This window comes from Gorilla gorilla, chromosome 11 (assembly GCF_029281585.2).
Source record: "Gorilla gorilla gorilla isolate KB3781 chromosome 11, NHGRI_mGorGor1-v2.1_pri, whole genome shotgun sequence".
Classification (NCBI taxonomy): Eukaryota; Metazoa; Chordata; class Mammalia; order Primates; family Hominidae; genus Gorilla; species Gorilla gorilla.
Window position 1 is genome coordinate 47,420,559 of NC_073235.2, and position 18,746 is coordinate 47,439,304.

The 18,746-nt window shown below is 35.3% G+C and overlaps 1 protein-coding gene across 12 annotated transcripts in view; it reads left to right on the forward strand.

Annotated features, from left to right (window-relative positions):
* LOC109025816 (uncharacterized) overlaps positions 1 to 18,746 on the forward strand; it is a 514,558-nt gene that overhangs the window by 247,533 nt on the left and 248,279 nt on the right. The window lies entirely within an intron of this gene.

Here is an 18,746-nt window from a genome sequence, read left to right on the forward strand (position 1 = left end):
TATTATAGCAAAAACCGCATTACTTTTGCACCAACCTAATACTTAATCATGTCTATTTTTCTTATGTTTTCATTTTACTAATTTCAAAAAGCATGTGCTAAGGTAAAGAATATGAAACCATTCTGAGTTAAAGAAGTCTAACATGAATTATAGTTTCCGTGAAAGACACACATATGCTTAAATCAGTGGCTTATGTGCTTTTCTATCTTTATGCATAATTCTAAGTTTCTTTAAAGTAATGCAGTTCTGAATATAAAGATTTATTATCCAGAAAAGAAATAAATCATTCAAAGACTCAATAGTTGTAAAATGAGAAAATATATATTATTGGACGTATATTTAAACTCTCATAACTTTACTAAATAAATGAAGTGAAATACAGGACCCACTTAATCGATGATTTTTTTTCTTCTTTGCACTTCGATAATACTCAGAATGAAATCTGAGTGGAAATGGTACAGTTATTTACTAATTTTTATTTCGTGTTGATTTTGTTAATATTTATACCACTATTAATCTTATAGCTTTTCATAAAATAAAACAGATGTCCTTCACAAGCATTTTATTTTTATTTTTAGAATTAATCTATTAATTGTATTAACTGACACACTTCAATTGTACCTATTTATGGGGTACAGTCTGATGTTTTGATACATACATGTTGCTTAATGACCAATCAGAGTATTTAGTGTATCCATCACCCCATGCATTTACCATTTCTTGGTGGTGAGAACATTCAAAAGCCTCTCTTCTAGCAATTTTTAAATACACAATACCTTTATGTTAACCAATGTCACCCTACTGTGCAATAGAACACCAGAACTTATTCCTCCTATCTAACTTTGTACCTGTTGACCAACCTCTCCCCATCCTCCTCACCTCAACCTCTGGTAACGTCTGTTCTACTCTGAGCAAATGTTTTATATTGCTGTTTTCTGAGCTTGCAGCACACTTTTGAGAATAAAGAAAGAATCGTGGTTGAAGATTTGGAGAAAGGCCTATTTTTGATCCAGAGGATCTATTTTGGGATGGAAGTCAGACTGTTGGTTCTTCATCTGGCTCCCATGACCAGCCAAGGGCCTCAGGCAAGGCTGGGAAACCATCTCGAGGTGGGCAGAGGAATGTCTGATCCTATCCTCAATTTCAAAGGATTGCCCTCGGAACTCAGCAAGACTTGACAAAAGTAATACATACATTTCTTTTTTACTCAAATAACATTTTCTTGTGTTTTTCTAATTATGCTTTTGAAATAGTGCCATTACTTCAATTTTCTAGATATTTTTAAGTGAAGATTAGGCCCACCTACACTGAAGAAAACAAACCACTTCCAGCTTCTGAGATATTAGAGCTACCTTGTTCTCTCAAGAACAAGGTTTGAGGCTTTTTAGATCCAAACTGTAATGAGCTGGATTTCTATTTCACTATTTTTTGGTATGAATTTAACCAAGCAATTTGTTAGCCATTATATGCAGTTTAAAGGCAGAGAATTCAGTAAGAGTTGTAATAATAGATATTTTAAATGGATGCCTTAGAACCTGTTCATGGTTCCCATTGTAGCACATGGAGGTACGTTGAGAGGACTCCTGATGTTAAAGTTACGTTGTTAAGAGATTTAGAAGGTGGCTGGCGACAAAATTTGGCTTAATAAAAAACCTAAAACTGAAGAAAATAGGGGTTATTGAAAAAGCAAACAGAAGTAAAGACTTAGATTAGCATTTTGGCAGTTGGGTTGGTGCATCTCTGCTGGCATGACTTTCTTTCTTCTGTTCCTCAGGGGTACTCTTTCTCTTCCTTGAAAACTCAAGTCAACAACGTTCTTCCTGAGGGTGGCTTTCCTTTCCCATGTCTTTTACTCTCTGATTTTTATTTCCATTTGTGATACATAGGTGTATATAATTTAAAGCATCAAATAGTTCAAATTTGCTAAGGATGCTTTGGCCCACTTTTCTAATTTCTTCTAGAAGCAATGACTTTCAACTCTATCATCTCTCTATTCTAAACATGGATGTATTTCTATCTTGAAAATGTTTAGCTCTAGGTGCTAGCTCTTCAGTGACTTCTGGAAATGGGATTTAGTTCTCTTTCTGACCTGTCTTTTCTTTCCTGTCACACAAAAACCTTGGTCCTTCCTAGCTCCTTATTCTCGAATTTTATAATATTTTGAGTCAGCTCAATATATATTATAGTGTTTATATGATTATGGTTATGCAAACACTACCCACATCTGAGCCTCATTTTTATATTATATCTTTTATGTATACATATATATGATAAGTTTTCATTTTCTGCACAGATTATATTTTCTTTTTCTTCTGCTTAGTTATTTATTTTTCTAATAAGTGTTTATCACTTTTTCTATCCAAACTTACCTCCAGTTGATGAAATCTCTTCCCAATATATTGGAAGAATCAGGTGTATTATTAGTGTCATTTCTTAGAGGCTTCTAACCTTTTCCAGTCTGGACAGGTTGCCCTCTGTGCCTGGTGCAGAGGTGTTAGTCTTTGCTCATCTCATTGTGTCTATTTTCTCTTTTCAGTGCCCATGTCATTTTTTTGTGTTTTGAGATAGGGTCTCACTCTGTCGCCCAGACCGGAGTGTGGTGGCAGGAACATGGCTCACTGCAGCCTTGACCTCCTGAGCCCAAGCGATCCTCCTGCCTCAGCCTTCCATGCAGCTGAGACCACAGTTGCATGCTACCACATCGGGCTAATTATTTTACTTTTTGGTAGAGACAGGGTCTCACTTTGTTGCTCAGGCTGGTCTCAAACTCCTGAGCTCAAGCAATCCTCCTGCCTTAGCTTTCCAAAGTGCTAGAATTACAGGCATGAGCCACCACACCTGGCCTACCCATGTCTTTCTCTGTCAATGTATTTCTTCATTTTGTTGGAGCCAGCCACTAAGAACTTTCTGAGAAAAAAATGCAAGGGAGGAGATGGTGTTTGAGACTAATCATGTATAAAAATGTCTTTATGTGAGTAATATTTTGATATAAAATTCCGCCTTGGAAAGTCATTTTCTTCTATCTTCTAGTGTCGCTATTGATCCAAAGTCATTTTAAGCTGCTTTGTTTTTTCCTTTTAGAAGCTTGTAAGAACTCCCTTTGCTCTCCATATGCTGATACTTCACAGTGGTTTGCCTTACTGTATATTTAATGACATTCACTATAGTGGGTGCTTAGTGGATTCTTTCAACTTGGAAGTTCATGTCTTCCATTGCTGAAAATTTTCTTAAGTTATTTTGTAAATGATTTCCTTTTCTTTATTCTAGTCCCCCCACTCCCCCGCATCTGTCGCCGAAGATACTTGGATAGTGGACATCCTGGACTGACTCTCTAGTTTTCTTATTTTTCTCTCCTATTTTCTGTTTTTTATTTTTCTCTATTTTTCTGAGAAATTTTCTCAACATTATCTTCTAAATTATTTTGAGTTTGTATTTCTGTTAGCATATTTTTAATTTTCAAGAGAACTGTTTTTCTCTGAATGTTCCTTTATAATAGTTACTTATTCTTGTTTAATGAATATAATGTCTACTTTTATCTCTTTAAAAATATTTATTAGCTCTTCTTTCTTTGGATGTTTTTCCCCCTCCTTCATGAAATCTGTTTCCTCAAGTATTTCCACCTACCTCCTCTTCAGTTATTTTGGACTTTATTTCTCATGTTAGACTCTTTCTTTACATGCTCAAATATCCTTAATTATCTGCTACCATCTAAGTGTGGGGCACTAAAAAGTTTCTAGGAGACTGTGAGCACATGAATAGGACTTGTTGACTGTGGTACCCTCTGTAACATTATCTAACAAGGATATTTCATTGGATAACCTTTGAGTCTTCTGATGGGTTGGCATATTTCCCAGAGATATAATTTCTAGTCTCCTGCCTGGAGATTCTAGGAGTGACTGCCAGCATTTAGGGAAGCAAAAAACCTACAAAAAGTAAAAGAAAAAGCAGTTGGTCATTTTACTCAAATCACCTCTTTTTCTCTGTTGTCCCTTAATAGCATTATAATTCTCCCAATCATCCAGGCTAAAAACCTTGAATCACTCTTAAAATATGTATTAATCTTTTATTCATAAATCCAAATTAATAGCCACATCTTATCTTCCTACTATACTGCAAGATATTTGTTCATGGGACCCAAGAGTCAAAGCAACATGGTAGAATGGTTCAGTGCGTAGAATGCAGGCCTGAGCTTGAATCTTGATTCTGTCATTTGCAAGCTGAATGACATTTGCATTTACAAGGCTCAGGTTTCAGTAACTCCCAGGATTTCTTCAAACCCCAAATTAACATCACAGTATTTTTCTGCACAGGGAACTTTTTCGCTATAATATTACAATTTTTTATATATCTGATTCCTATTTATATTTTAAAATGTAGTCAGATTTTTTTGTGTGTGTGTGACGGAGTTTCACTTGTCACCTAGGCTAGAGTGCAATGGCACAATCTTGGCCCATTGCAACCCCTGCCTCCTGAGTTCAAGCAATTCTCCTGCCTCAGCCTCCCGAGCAGCTGGGATTACAGGCGTGTGCCACCGCACCGAGCTAATTTTTGTATTATTAGTAGAGATGGGGTTTCAAAGCCAGGCTGGTCTCAAACTCCTGACCTCAGGTGATCCACCTGCCTTGACCTCCCAAAGTGCTGGGATTATAGGCACGAGCCACCGTGCCGAGCCAAAATCTAGTCAGTTTTATAAACAAAGCATAATTTAGAAATTTATCTTCCATTTTGATGTGCCACAAATTGTTTTTCCTCCTCAGTACTTGCACTTAACCATACTTTTTTAAAAAAAATTTGGAATTTACAGTCTGTCTCCCTTCATGAATTACTCAGCCTTTGCTTATATATATCCTAATCACTGATGGATATTTCTCTGAGTTTCCAGGGTCTTTATGAACTACTCATCTTTCCATTCACTTTGAAAATGTTTTTCTTTGGGCTGCATTTATCTCCTAGAACTTTTCTTTTATTAGTGACCTACATAATGGAGTTTTTTACATGGTCAATACTTATTCATTTTACTCTTCCTTAACAACTCTGAAAACCTCCCTGATGAATGGATGTGTAGGAAGTGGTGTCTAGTATGCATATAAATTTTAGCTGTTCCATTCATCAGCAGTGTAAAGTAACAGTAATTAGAGTGAAATTGCAGGCTATGGGAAAGTGTTAGGTGTGGCCCGTCATTAATGAAGGCAGTATGATGTAGTGTCAAGTGTGAGGGAGGCTGTGTAGAGAGAATGTTTTGTGTCTGAGAAAGATTGAAGAATTGGTTACCATGCTCTATTTCTATTGTAAATAGGCCATATTGAAAGAAGATAGCATAATGTAAAAGCATTTAAGAGCAGACTGCTCAAGAATGAATTGAGGCTGAGGGATTGCTTCCACAATAGCACAAGTAAAAAGGCCCTTTTCATTTGACTAAATGGGAGTTTGAAATATGTTAAGACAAATCTTCCTTTTTAATGGCAAGTTGGACACTATAATATTTGTTTCTTGGTGTTTTACAGCATTATGGGAGTTGGTGGTTTTAAAAGCCTCTTTCCAAAGATAGCTAAGATGATCTGGATTTGACTGTGGTCAGGGAAAGTTTTCTGAGGTTACATTACTATTTAAAAATATCCTTTCAGCTTTATTTAAAAAAACTTCCACATGCTTTGTAAATAAGTTTTTGGAATTATATCTTAAGTGCTTTAAAATTCCTTTGCTAATTGACACTCTCTATGGAAACATAGGACTTTAGCTCTTTTTTACTTATGGTTAAAATGTGAAGAGCTTATGCTCAATAGTACAGATAATTTGGTTCCTCTTACCTGTGATTTCAAAACATTTTGCTTTTCCAGAGACAAAGCAACAATCACATATTTGAAAGCTCTTCATTTTGTGTTATCATTTCTTGTTTGCCTAAGCATACATTTTCTAGCTCTAGCAATTTTCCTATGCATCAAATGTGCTTTACTCTAAAAATCATATTGACATAAAATGACAGAGGCTATCAGTTCATAAACCAAAACACATTGGAGTGATTTAGCATAAATAAATACAAGAAATTGTGGGGAACAATTGTCTGGCAAAAGTGTAACGTGCTCAGTTGTGCCACAGGTCTCTCACCCGTATTACTTGGAGATGATTCTGTCCCTCAGTAAGTTCTAGCCTCAATGCCATGCACTCATGGGATTTATGGTTTGTGTCTTTCTGTTTAAGATAGTTCCTCACTAGGAATAGCTGCAGGACTGACAAGAGTGGTAGGAACAGTGACTTTTTTTATTTTAGGTTCAGGAGGCTTATCATAATACGTTTTTGTTTTATTTTGGTCCATCTTTTCATATATCTCTAAGTGTGTATACATATGGACACAAATAAATATAGGTAGACATAGGCAGGTAAATGTCTCTATGTAACTACTTATATCTACATATTGAAAATGATATCCATGTCTCTCCATTTTTTACAGGCACACTTTGTTTACTGCATTAAGTAGTGCATTTTTTTTTTTTTTTTAGCAAATTGAAGGTTTGTGCCAATCCTGTACCAAATGGGTCTATTCGTGCCAACAGCATGTGCTCACATGTCACATTCTGGTGATTCTTGCAACATTTCAAACTTTTCACTATTCTAATATCTGTTGTGGTGATCCGTGATCAGTCAATTATTGTAATTGTTTTGGGGCCCCACAAACCACACCCATAATTAATAAATTTTGTGTATGTTCTGACTGTTCCACCGACCATTCCCAAATCTCTCTCACTCTTCTTGGGAATACCTATTCCCTTAAAAAGAACAATATTGAAATTAGGTCAATCAGTAACCTTACAATGGCTGTTAAGTTCTCAAGTGAAATGAAGAGTCACATATCTTTCACTTTAAATCAAAAGCTAGAAATGATGAAGCTCAGCGAGGAAGGCTTGTCAAAAGCCAAGACAGGCCAAAAGCTAAGCTTCTTGCATCAAGCAGTTAGTCAAATTGTGAATACAAAGGAAAAGTTCTGGAAGGAAATTAAAAGTGCTACTTCAGTGAAAACACAGATGATCAGAAACAAAAACAGCCTTCTTGGTCATATGGGCAAAGTTTTAGTGGTCTGCATAAAAGATCAAACCAGCCACAACATTCACTTAAGCCAAAGCCTAGTTGAGAGCAAAGCCCTAACTTTCTTTAATTCTATGAAGGCTGAGAGAGGTGAAGGAGCTGCAGAAAAAGGTTTGAAGCTAGCAGAAGTTGGTTCATGAAGTTGTGGAAAAGAAGCTCTCTCTATAACATAAAAGTGCAAGATGAAGCAGGAAGTGCTGATGGGGAAGTTGCAGTAAGTTACTCAGAAGATCTAGCTAAGATCATTGATGAAGGTAGCTACACTAAACAATAGATTTTTAATGTAGACAGAACACCGTTATATAGGAAGAAGATGTCATCTGGAACTTCCATAGCTAAAGAGGAGAAGTCATTTCTTGAATTAAAACTTCAAAGGACAGGCTGACTCTCTTATTAGGGGCTAATGCAGCTGGTGACTTGAAGTTGAAGCCAGTGCTCATTTACCATTTTGAAAATTCCAGGTACCTTCCCGATTATAGTATATCTACTTAGCCTGTGCTCTGTAAGTGTAACAGCAAAGCCTGGATAACAACATGTCTAATTACAGCATCATTCACTAAATATTTTAAGCCTGTTTTTGAGACCTACTGCATAGAAAAAGAAATTTCTTTCAAAATACTCCTACTTGTTGACAATGTCCCTTGTCACCCAAGAATTCTGGAAGAAATGTACAAGGAGATTCATGTTGTTTTCATGCCTGACAACACAACATCCATTTTGCAGCCCATGGATTAAAGAAAAATTTTGACTTTCTAGCCTTATTATTTAAAAAAATACATTTTGTAAGGTTATCACTGTCATAGATAGTGATTCATCTGATGGATCTTGACAAAGTCAATTGAAAACCTTCTGGAAAGGATTCACCATTCTAGATGCCATGAAGAACATTCATGATTCATGGGAGGAGGTCAAAATATCAATACTAAAAGGAGTTTGGAAGAAGTTAATTCCACACCTCATAACTTGAAGGGGTTCAAGATTTTAGTGGATGAAGTAACCGCACATAGGGTGGAAAGAGAACTAGAATTAGAAGGGGAGCCTGAGGATGTGACTGAATTGCTAAAACCTCATGATCATACTTAAATGAACGAGGAGCTGCTTCTTATGAAAGAGTAAAGAAAGTGGTCTCTTGAGATGGAATCTATTCCTGGTTAAGATGTTATGAACATTGTTGGAGTGACTGCATAGGATTTAGAATACTTTATAAACTTAGTTAATAAAGCAGAGTCAAGTTTTGAGAGGATCAACTCCAATTTTGAAAGAAGTTCTACTCTGGGTAAATTGCTATGAAAACAGCATTGCTACAGAGAAATCTTTTCTAAAAGGAAGAGTCAATCAATATGACAAACTTCATTGTTTTATTTTAAGGGATTGCCCCAGCCACCCAACCTTCAGCAACCACCACCCTGATCAGTTAGTGGCCATCAACATCAAGACCCTCCATCAGTAAATACATTATTACTTGCTGAAGACTCAGATTAACATTAGCATTTTTAAGCAATTAAGTGTTTTTAAATTAAGGTATATGTACTTTTTTTTTCGACATAATGCTATTGCACACTTAATAGACTATTTGAAAAACCAAAAGATTTATGACTTACTTTATTCTGCTATATGCTTTATTATGATGCTCTGGAACCAGGCCCACAATATCTCTGAGGTATGGTTCAGGCATATCTTGTTTTATTGTGTTTCACTTTATCGCACTTTGCAAATATTGTGTATTATTATTATTATTTACAAATTGAAGGTTTGTGGCAACTCTGTGTCCAGCAAGTCTATTGGCACCATTTTTCTTATAGCATGTGCTTACTTTGTGTCTCTGTGTTAGCATTTTTAACGTCTTTGACATTAATTTATATACATGGTTTTCTAGATATAATGCCATTGCACACTTAATAAACTACGGTATATTGTAAACATAACTTTTGTATGAGCTGGGAAGCAAAAAAAAGTGACTTTATTGTAATGCTTGCTTTCTTGTGATGGTGTGGAACTGAACCCACAATATCTCTGAGGTATGCCTGTACAGACATGATGGGATGTTACATCTGAGATTAGGTTACAAAAAGGCTCAGGTTTTCTACTTGGGTGCCCTCTCTTGCTCACTGGTATTGTTCACCCTGTGAGCAGTCAGCTGCAGTGTCATGAGGCAGCTCTGTGAAGAGGCCCATGAATGAGGAATTGAAGCCTGCCAAAATCCATGTGAGTGAACTTGGAAGTAGATCTCCCATCCCTAATTGAGACTTCCTGAGTCTGTGGAGGATGACAGATTTATTGCAATTTTATGAGAGATCTAGAGCAAGAGAAACCTAGCCAAGGCACTCCTGAATACCTGACCCACAGAAATTGTGAGAAAATATATGTTTGTTATTATAATCTTCTAAATTTTGGGGATAAAGTTGCATTGTCTTAAAGCAATAGATAATTACTGCATATAGGGTTCTTAGATTTTTCTCATCAGTTTGTGACTGCTACATTGTGATTCTCTACCTACTAACTTTCATATTCTTGGCAGCTATTTTTCCAACTCTAATATTTTAATAATGACTTTACAATAACTTCTGCAATGTAATTCACAATAAGTTTGTACAGTCAAATATTTTATTTTTTTTCCATTTCAAAACTTTCAGCTTAACACTAGATAAAAGACATAATTTTCTAAATTTTTTTTATTTTTATTGTTTCATATTTTATACTTAACTCTCTAATTCATACGGAATTCACTTTATAAGGCATTATTAGTATGTTTTACCTTCTGAAGAAGTCCTCTAGTTTTTTCACTTTTTCTTTCTGATTTCCATGTGTGCCTTTTTGCTCTGTGTTTTGAGATATTTCTTCTACTTAATCTCTCAGGATATTTATTCAGATCTCATCAGCAATATACTTGCTTTCAAGTTCTATATTGAACTTTGAAACTCAATAGCTATGTTTCCTAGTTAGATTTTTTTTTTTTCCTAGTTAGGTATTTTTTTTAACCAATGTTGTCATTGAAAAATTTTCAATGCCACTTCAAGTTCGGTTTTTGGTAGATAAAGTCATTAGTCTCCATATGCAATTCTGCTTTACAAGGAGCTGAATACTCTGAGTGTTCTGCTTGCTCTCTTCTTCTAGCTGCCGATTTCTAAGGAGCTCTTCCCTGCTCCCAACCCCCCATCCCCTTATCTTATTGTTCTCTTAACTTTTTGGTGCCAGCTAAACTTCTGTCTGGCTGTGCAATGAAAATTCCCCACGTGGTGGAAGACATCATGGTTCACATCTGCAAGCTTATGGTATTCTGCTGGTGAATGCTGGTCTCCTTTAGGGCAGTGAATGGAAGCCTCTCCATTCCTAGTGTTCTATGTAGCGAAAGTTTGAACTTTTAATCTCAGTGGTAGGGAGAACTTAGTTTACCAACTCTTGGCTTCTGTTTGTCATGGACAATGACCAGCTTGCCATAAAGGACTTTTTTTCCCTAGAGTACAAGATCTCGTATACCTGCAGAAGTGATATGCCTGCTGGGCCCAGCAGCTACTCAGCTCCAGAGAAGTAGTTGATAATTTGATTAGAGTTGGGGAAAGACCACAACAAAAATGCATGCTGTGTGTCTTCAGCTTTTCTCCCCACCTCAGTTCTAATTCACATAATATAATTCTCATGTAGTTTTAGATGTATAGTCAGTATTAATTACTGAGGTGTCCAAAGTTCTAAAACAGATGTTTAAGATAAGCATAAAAACTAATGAAGACATGTAATTTGCCAGCCATTGAATGTGGAAAACTAAAATGCCAAGTGTATGGTCTATTGAACTGGAGAAGGAAGCCCAGATTTGGTAATTAGAACTAAAAAACATAGCCTTCTTTCACAAATGTAAATTATGATATCAACTGAAAGAATGTTTTGTGTGTGTTTTTTTTGTTTGGTTCTTATTGGTTTTAATTTATTGATTAGTTTTAGTCATTGGGAAGAGCTTTTAGTGAGTATGCTTAAAGAGAAGAAACAGTGAAACCACATGTAAGGTAATTTTTCCAAGAAGTTTAAGGAAAATCCAATAGAACGTGAACAAGTCTATTAAAGATGACAATGAATAATAAAGCAAATTTAACTGCATAAAGCAAAATTTAACTGAAGGTGAACTTCACTGAAAATAATTTTTACTTATCCTCTCAACTGGCAATTCATCTGAATTGGAATTTTTCAGCAACAACCGAATTTTATCTTCTATTTTATTTATATTTGATTCATATTAATCTACTTGTTTGAATTCTGCTAACAAGTATAGGATGATGCCTAACTAATGATACTCAATATTTGTATGTAGGTTTATGATTATCAATGCAATTAAGTGTAAAAAGATCATAATTAATAAATGTAACAAATTTTATGGCATGTTTTCCACTTGAAACACTTTTGAAACAACCCAGGAACATCATGAATCAAAAAAATCCAGGTCGTCAAAGTCAATCTGCGTTTTGGATGTATTTACTTACCCAATTCGTAATACTCTAGGATAGAAACTTATGTGGGGCTGGGTGATGTCTCTGTCTGTGGAAAAAATTGGGACTTGAGACTCAACAAACAAAAAACAAAACAAAACAGAGATGCTGCTATTTAGTCTTCCTTTTGCAGAACTACACAGAAGCATAGCCACCTGAGCTCTCTTTTGATTACTATTTGTATAGAATATCTTTTTTCATCCTGTTACTTTCAACCTATTGGTGTCTTTGTATTTAAAGTGAATCTCTTAGAAGATAACTGGAACATGCTTTTAAAAAATTCATTATGCCAACCTCTGCCTTTTAATTGGTTAGTTTAATCCATTTACATTTAAAGTAATTATATGAAAGGATTTGCTTCTGCCATTTTGCTGTTTTCTACATGTCTTGTATCTTTTTTCTTCCTCAATTCCTACATTACTGCTTTCTTTTCTGTTTAGTGGGTTTTTTCTAGTATAGTGTTTGATTCCCTCCTCACTTCCTTTTCTGTATTTCTTTTCGTTATGGTCTTAGCAGTTACCCTTGGGATTACAGTTAACATTTTAAATGTATAACAATCTGTTTGAATTGATACCAACTTAGCTTCAATAGTATACAAAAACTCTGTTTCTATACAGTCATTTCCCCCATCCTTTTATGTTACTGTTGTCATCACAAAGTATATCTTTATGTATTATGTGTTCATTAATATAGATTTATAATAATTGTTTTATATATTTTTCTTTTAAGTCATATATGAAAAAAGGAGGTATTAGAAACCAAAAATGTAATAATACTGGCTTTTATATTTACTTATACAGTTAGATTTACTGACATTTTTACAGTTGTATTTACTGGTATTTTTGCTGCTTTGAGTTTTTGTCTAATGTTCTTTAATTTCAGCCTGAGGGACCTCCTTTAGTGTTTCTTATAGTGAATATATACTAGTGAACAGCTCTTTCAGTTTCTGTCTACCTGAGAATATCTTAATTTCTTCTTCAGTTTTGAAGAATTGTTTTGCTATACAGAGAATTCTTGGTTGATAGACTTTTTTTTTCATCCCTTTGCCCTCTGACCTCCATGGTTTTTGATGAGAAATTAACTGTTAATCTTATTAAAGATTCCTTGTACATTATACATTACATCTCTCTTGCTGCTTTGAAGATCCTTTGTCTTTAAATAGTTTGATTAGAATGTGTTTCAAGGCATAGATCTCTTTGAGTTTCTTTTATTTCGAGTTAGTGGAGCTTTTTGGATGTTAAGATTCATGTTTTTCATCAAACTAGAGATATTTTCAACCATTATTTCCTTAAATATTCTTTCTGCCTCTTTATTTCCTTCTCTTTCTCAGGCTTCTATATTGGATATATCAATATGCTTTATGGTAACCCACTGCAATTTAGAATCTGATAAATTTCCTTCATTTCTTTTTCTTTCTGTTTCTAAGACTGTATAATTTCAATGGACATATCTTTAATTTCATATCTTCAATTTGAGCAGGATGAAATTCTTTATCCTGCTTAAATCTGTATTGAACCCCTCTAGTGAATTTTCATTTTTGTGATTTTACTTTTCAGCTCTAAAATTTCTATTTGGATTCTATGATCTCGATCATCAATTTACTGATACTCTCTATTTGTTGAGGCTTCTTTCACCTGATTTCCTTTAGCCATTTGTTTTTGAGTTCCTTTAGCTTTTTGAGCATATTTAATGTGGTTGATTTAAAATGTTTGTCTAGTATTTCTAATGGCTGGACTCTCTTGGGTATAATTTCTGTCATTTTTTTCCCTATAAATATGCCATACTTTCATGTTTCTTTCTTTTTTTTTTTTTTTTTTTTGGTGGAGTCTCACTCTGTCACCCAGGCTAGAGCTCAGTGGCACAATGTCGGCTCACTCACTGCAACCTCCGCCTCCCGGGTTCAAGTGATTCTTCTGCCTCGGCCTCCTGAGTAGCTGGGACTACAGGCATGCGCCACCACGCCTGGCTAATTTTTTATATTTTTAGTAGAGACAGGGTTTCACCACGTTGGCCAGGATGGTCTCAAACTCCTGACCTCGTGATCCACCCTCCTCAGCCTCCCAAAGTGCTGGGATTACAGGCGTGAGCCATTGCACCCAGTGTCACTCTGTTGCCCAGGCTGGAGTGCAGTGGTGCGATCTCAGCTCACTGCAACCTTCTGCCTCCCGGGTTCAAGTGATTCTCCTGCCTCAGCCGCCTGAGTAGCTGAGATTACAGGCCCGTACCACCACACCCAGCTAGTTTTTGTATTTTTAGTAGAGATGGGGTTTCACCATGTTGGTCAGGCTGGTCTCGAACTCCTGAACTCGTGACCCTCCTGCCTCGGCCTCCCAAAGTGCTGGGATTACAGGTGTGAGCCACTGCGCCCGGCCCTCCTGTTTCTTTTCATGTCTCATATTTTTTGTTGAAAACTGAACATTTCGATTATTATATTATGATAACTCTGGAAACCAAATATGTCACCTTCCCCAAACTTTGCTGTTGCCACTTTTTGTGGTTGCAGTTGTCTATATGTTTGTGACTTTTCCAAATTATTCTTATAGACTGTAATTTTTGTCATGCATGGCCACTGAAGTCTCTGTTGAATTCTACCAGCAGTCAGCCAGTGGCCTGACAGATTTTCTTAAAAATGCCAAAATTTAGCAGACTATTTTCTTATTAAACATTCCCCTGTTGGTGTTAAGCTATTGATTAGTTTCCAGAGTTCCAAAACAGTTGATTTTGCCAGCTTAATGGTTGCTTCAGCAGAGAGACCAGATCTATGAAGCTCCCTGCTCTGCCATTTTGTTGATGTCACTCCTTGTCAATAGTTATTTTTATTCACTTTGTGGGAAAATAAATTAGGTGCAGGGATTTTTTTTTTTTTTTTTTACTCGTATCTATCTATCTGTGTATCTATCTACCTACCTACCAGTTTTTTTGAGATGGAGTTTCACTCTTGTTGCCCAGGCTAGAGTGCATTGGTGCGATCTCAGCTCACTGCTACCTCCGCCTCCCAGGTTCAAACAATTCTCCTGCCTCAGCCTCCTGAGTAGCTGGGATTAGAGGTGCCTGCCATCACGCCTGGCTAATTTTTTGTATTTTTATTTTTTATTTTTTTTAGTAGAGACGGGGTTTCATCATGTTGGCCAGGCTGGTTTCAAACTCCCGACCTCAGGTGATCCACTCACCTCGGCCTCCCAAGTGCTGGGATTATAGGCGTGAGCCACCACACCTGGCCTACTTCTATATTTTTTTGTTTCTTCCTGTATAAGTCTTCAGAAACTTTGTCTCTTATGATTTCCATAAACATAGGCTCAGAACCAACATTTAGATGATAAATACATACTTTGAATTCTGTAAAGTTATTGTTCTTTCTAAAGACTCTATATTTAAGTGTGTTAGAAATGAGGTAGCAGAAACTGACTCAAGGTTAAAAGTGTTTTGTCTTCCATTAACAAAGACATAATTTGGAATCATATATGGGAAAAGATCTTAGGATCAATTTTTTTCTGCTTATTGTTTTGAAAAATTTATAGTCTTATAGTTTTAGGCTAGTTTTATTGAACTCTTCATTTACCTATCAAATTGGTTTATTTACAATAATTGAGCTTAGTAATGTAAATTTTGTTGTTGATGTTTCAATAGTCTTAATAATTATGTAGTTAAATATTTTCTATACACTGTAGTTCTATAATTTATGAAACTAAAGAAATTGACTAACATGATTGTCAAAATTAAAGGAAGAGCTTTGCAAAATGTCTCGTAAATTGTGAGGTTTATGATATAATAGTTCTTTTTCTAAAAATGCTCAAATATAATACATAATATGCACATTTGTTAGTGCATAAAAACTGATGACAAACTTATTTTTAAACAAAAATCTATCAAATTATTTTATAATATTTAAAATTAAAATAAGGAACACTTTTTATATGTATTTTCCCAGCTTTATTGAAATGTATACTTGACAAATAAAAATAGTATATATTTAAGGTATACAATGTAATGTTTTGATATATGTGTACATTGTGAACTTATTACCCCAAGCTAATTATTACCCCAAGATAATTAACATATATACATAACCTCACAAAGTCATGATTTTTTGTGTATGCTGAGAGCACTTAAGATTAATCTTCTTAGGAAATTTTAAGTATATGGCACAGTATTAGTAACTTTAGTCACCATGTTATATATTAGATCTCCAGCAGTTATTCATCCCACATAACTGAACCCTCAGACACTTTGACCAACATCTCCCTATATCCACCCCTAACCTCAGCCCCTGGCAATCACTATTCCATTCTCTGCTTTTGGGAGTGGCTGCTTTAGATTTCACATATAAGTGAGATCATGCAGTATTTCTCTGTGTCTGGCTTATTTTGCATAGCTTAATGTCTTCCGCATTCATCTACATTGTTGCAAATGGTAGGATTTCCTTCTTTTTAAAGGCTGAATAATATTCTGTTGTATATCTGTATCCATTTATCCACCAATGAACACATAGGTTGTTCTCATACCTTGGTTATTGTAAATAATGCTGCAGTGAATATGGTATTATGGATATCTCTTGAAAAAATGTTGTAATATTTATAAAAAGTGAGTTTAAATCTGTAAAAGAAAATAAAGAAATCTTTTTGTTTATTGTCTACCATAAAATCCCTTAGGGGAAGTTAATTTAATTTCAAATAGTTGAATTTATTTTATTATTATACACATCAATGATGTTATAGTTAAATATGGAAATATGGTAATGATGAATAAACTGGCATGAAATACTCTGCCTGTGCTTCTGAGTAGTATGTCTTTAATGTGGCTACTCTTAACAGTTAAAGAAACTTTGACAGTTAAGTAATCCCTTCCCCACTTAAGTACAACAGGATTTTATTATTAAGTACACTGCCTGGAAATGGTGTGCTTTTTTCATTCACACTATAAACAGTTTTGTTAGATTGGTAATCCTGCTTGTCAGATTTGTTCACTGTTTGATATTAATCAGTAGGTTTATAAAAGGTGCAGCACTGGACAGAAATGAACAGAAAATACATTATAAATAAGGTTTCCATAAATCACAGAGGGCCATGCATCTCCAACTCTGAGGTGTACAGAATATTTTGACATTCTGTGGGTGGTTTGATAGCTTGCTACTAGCCCAAAAGTTTAACAGCAGAAGCTACTGTCCATTTCATTACATGTACATAGAATTGGCTCTCCCAGTATAAATTTGTTAAAAGTTCATGGAACTTTTTTTTTTTTTGGTATTTTAATACTTAATTTTTTTTAAAGACTTCATTTTTTTTTAAAGAGCAGTTTTGGGTTCAGAGCAATCTCCTCACACATATGCATGGCCTCCTCAATTGTCGACACCCCCCACCAGAGTGGTACATTTGTTCAATTTTATGAATGTGCACTGACACATTATCACCCAAAGTCCATAATTTACATTAGGGTTCATTCTTGGTGTTGCACATTCTATGGGTTTAAGCAAATGTATAATGACACGTATCCACCATTATAGTATCACACCCAGTATTTTCACCGCCCTAAAAATCCTCTGTGCTCTGCCTATTCATCTCTTCCCTCTTCCGAACCCCTGGCAACCACTGATCTCTTTATTGTCTCCTCAGCTTTATCTTTTTTGAGTGTCATATAATTGGAATCATACAGTATGTAGCCTTTTCAGACTGGCTTTCTTCACTTAGTAATGTGCATCTAAGTTTCCATCATGTCTTTTTCTGGCTTGATAGTTTACTTGTTTTTAGCACTGAATAATATCCCATTGTCTGGATGTACCGGTCTTTTTTATCCATTCACCTACTGAAGGACATCTTGGTTGCCTCCAAGTTTTGGCAATTATGAATAAAGCTGCTATAAACATCTATGTGTAGCTTTTTGTGTGGACATAAGTTTTCAATTCCTTTGCATAAATACCAAGGAATACGATTTCTGGATTGTATGGCGAAAGTATGTTTAGTTTTGTACAAAATTGCCAAATTGTCTTCCAAAGTGACTAGCATTTTGCATTCCCACCAGCATGAATGTGCATTCCTGTTGTTGCACATCCTCTCAGCATTCGTTGTTGTCAGTGTTCTGAATTATGGGCACTCTAATAGGTGTATAGTGGTATCTTACTGTTAATGCTTAAATTGTAAGTCTTGCATTCTTCTAGAATATGCACAAAAAATGCTGCGATTACACCATGAATTATAGAATTCAAAGTCATGAGCAATTGTGTTGCATGTGTCTTCATCTTCTTTACAGATGCTCCTATATTTTGGAAAACATTCATGTATTGCTTTACTTAAATACTCCATTATGTAATCAGCAGTTTATCCACCCAAATATGAATTGTTTCTCTAACTTGGAAATGTTGGAATTGATTTGGAAGTGGGTTTTAAATTATTTTAGAAACTCTAGGGTTTACAATATGTATCCAAGGATCTGTTACATAAGTCATTAAAGTAACAACTAGGTTAGCATAGGATGTTGTAAAGTGACTCGTGATCATCAGGTGTAATTCCTGGATGAACATATAGGTATCTTTGTTAGTTTTGTGAATAGTTGTTCATCTTCAAAATGTATGATTACAGAAATGAATATGTAGGTATTGTCCAAAAGCGATTCAGCCTAAAATGTGTTACCCTAACAGTGTTCAATGGGCTGTTTCCAAGTCTTTCCGCTTTCAGTTTTAAGGTGATGGTAAATTTTAAACATTTTGCATGCTAAGTCAGTGTTTTCAAATTGTACATGAATATTTTTCTCTCCTATTCACTCCCTTGCTGTTTCCTTCTTTGGCCCCTACATCTTGATATTTTCCTTTCTTGATTATTTTCCTCCCTGATGAGGCTTTGCTGTGCATTGGCCACATCTCAGAAATTGCCAGAGGGTTGTGGGAAACCCAGAGAGACAAGGAGAACAAGATAAGAAATAATTCTGTCCTTTTATAACAGGAGAAGAAAGTGGTTAGTCCTGAATCTACAGCAGGACTGAATTCCTTCAAATCTATTGTTTAATGTTCATTATAATCCTTACGTTACTAGCATATAGGTAGGAATGAAACATAGCCTTTCAGGACTTCCATATTCCAACCATTTCATTACCTGCTGACAGACAACTGAAGACATTTTTTAAATAAACCGGTTTTCATTGTATTTTCCTTGGCTTTTCTTTTTATGAGTGTATAATTACTCATAAAAATGCAGCCAAGCA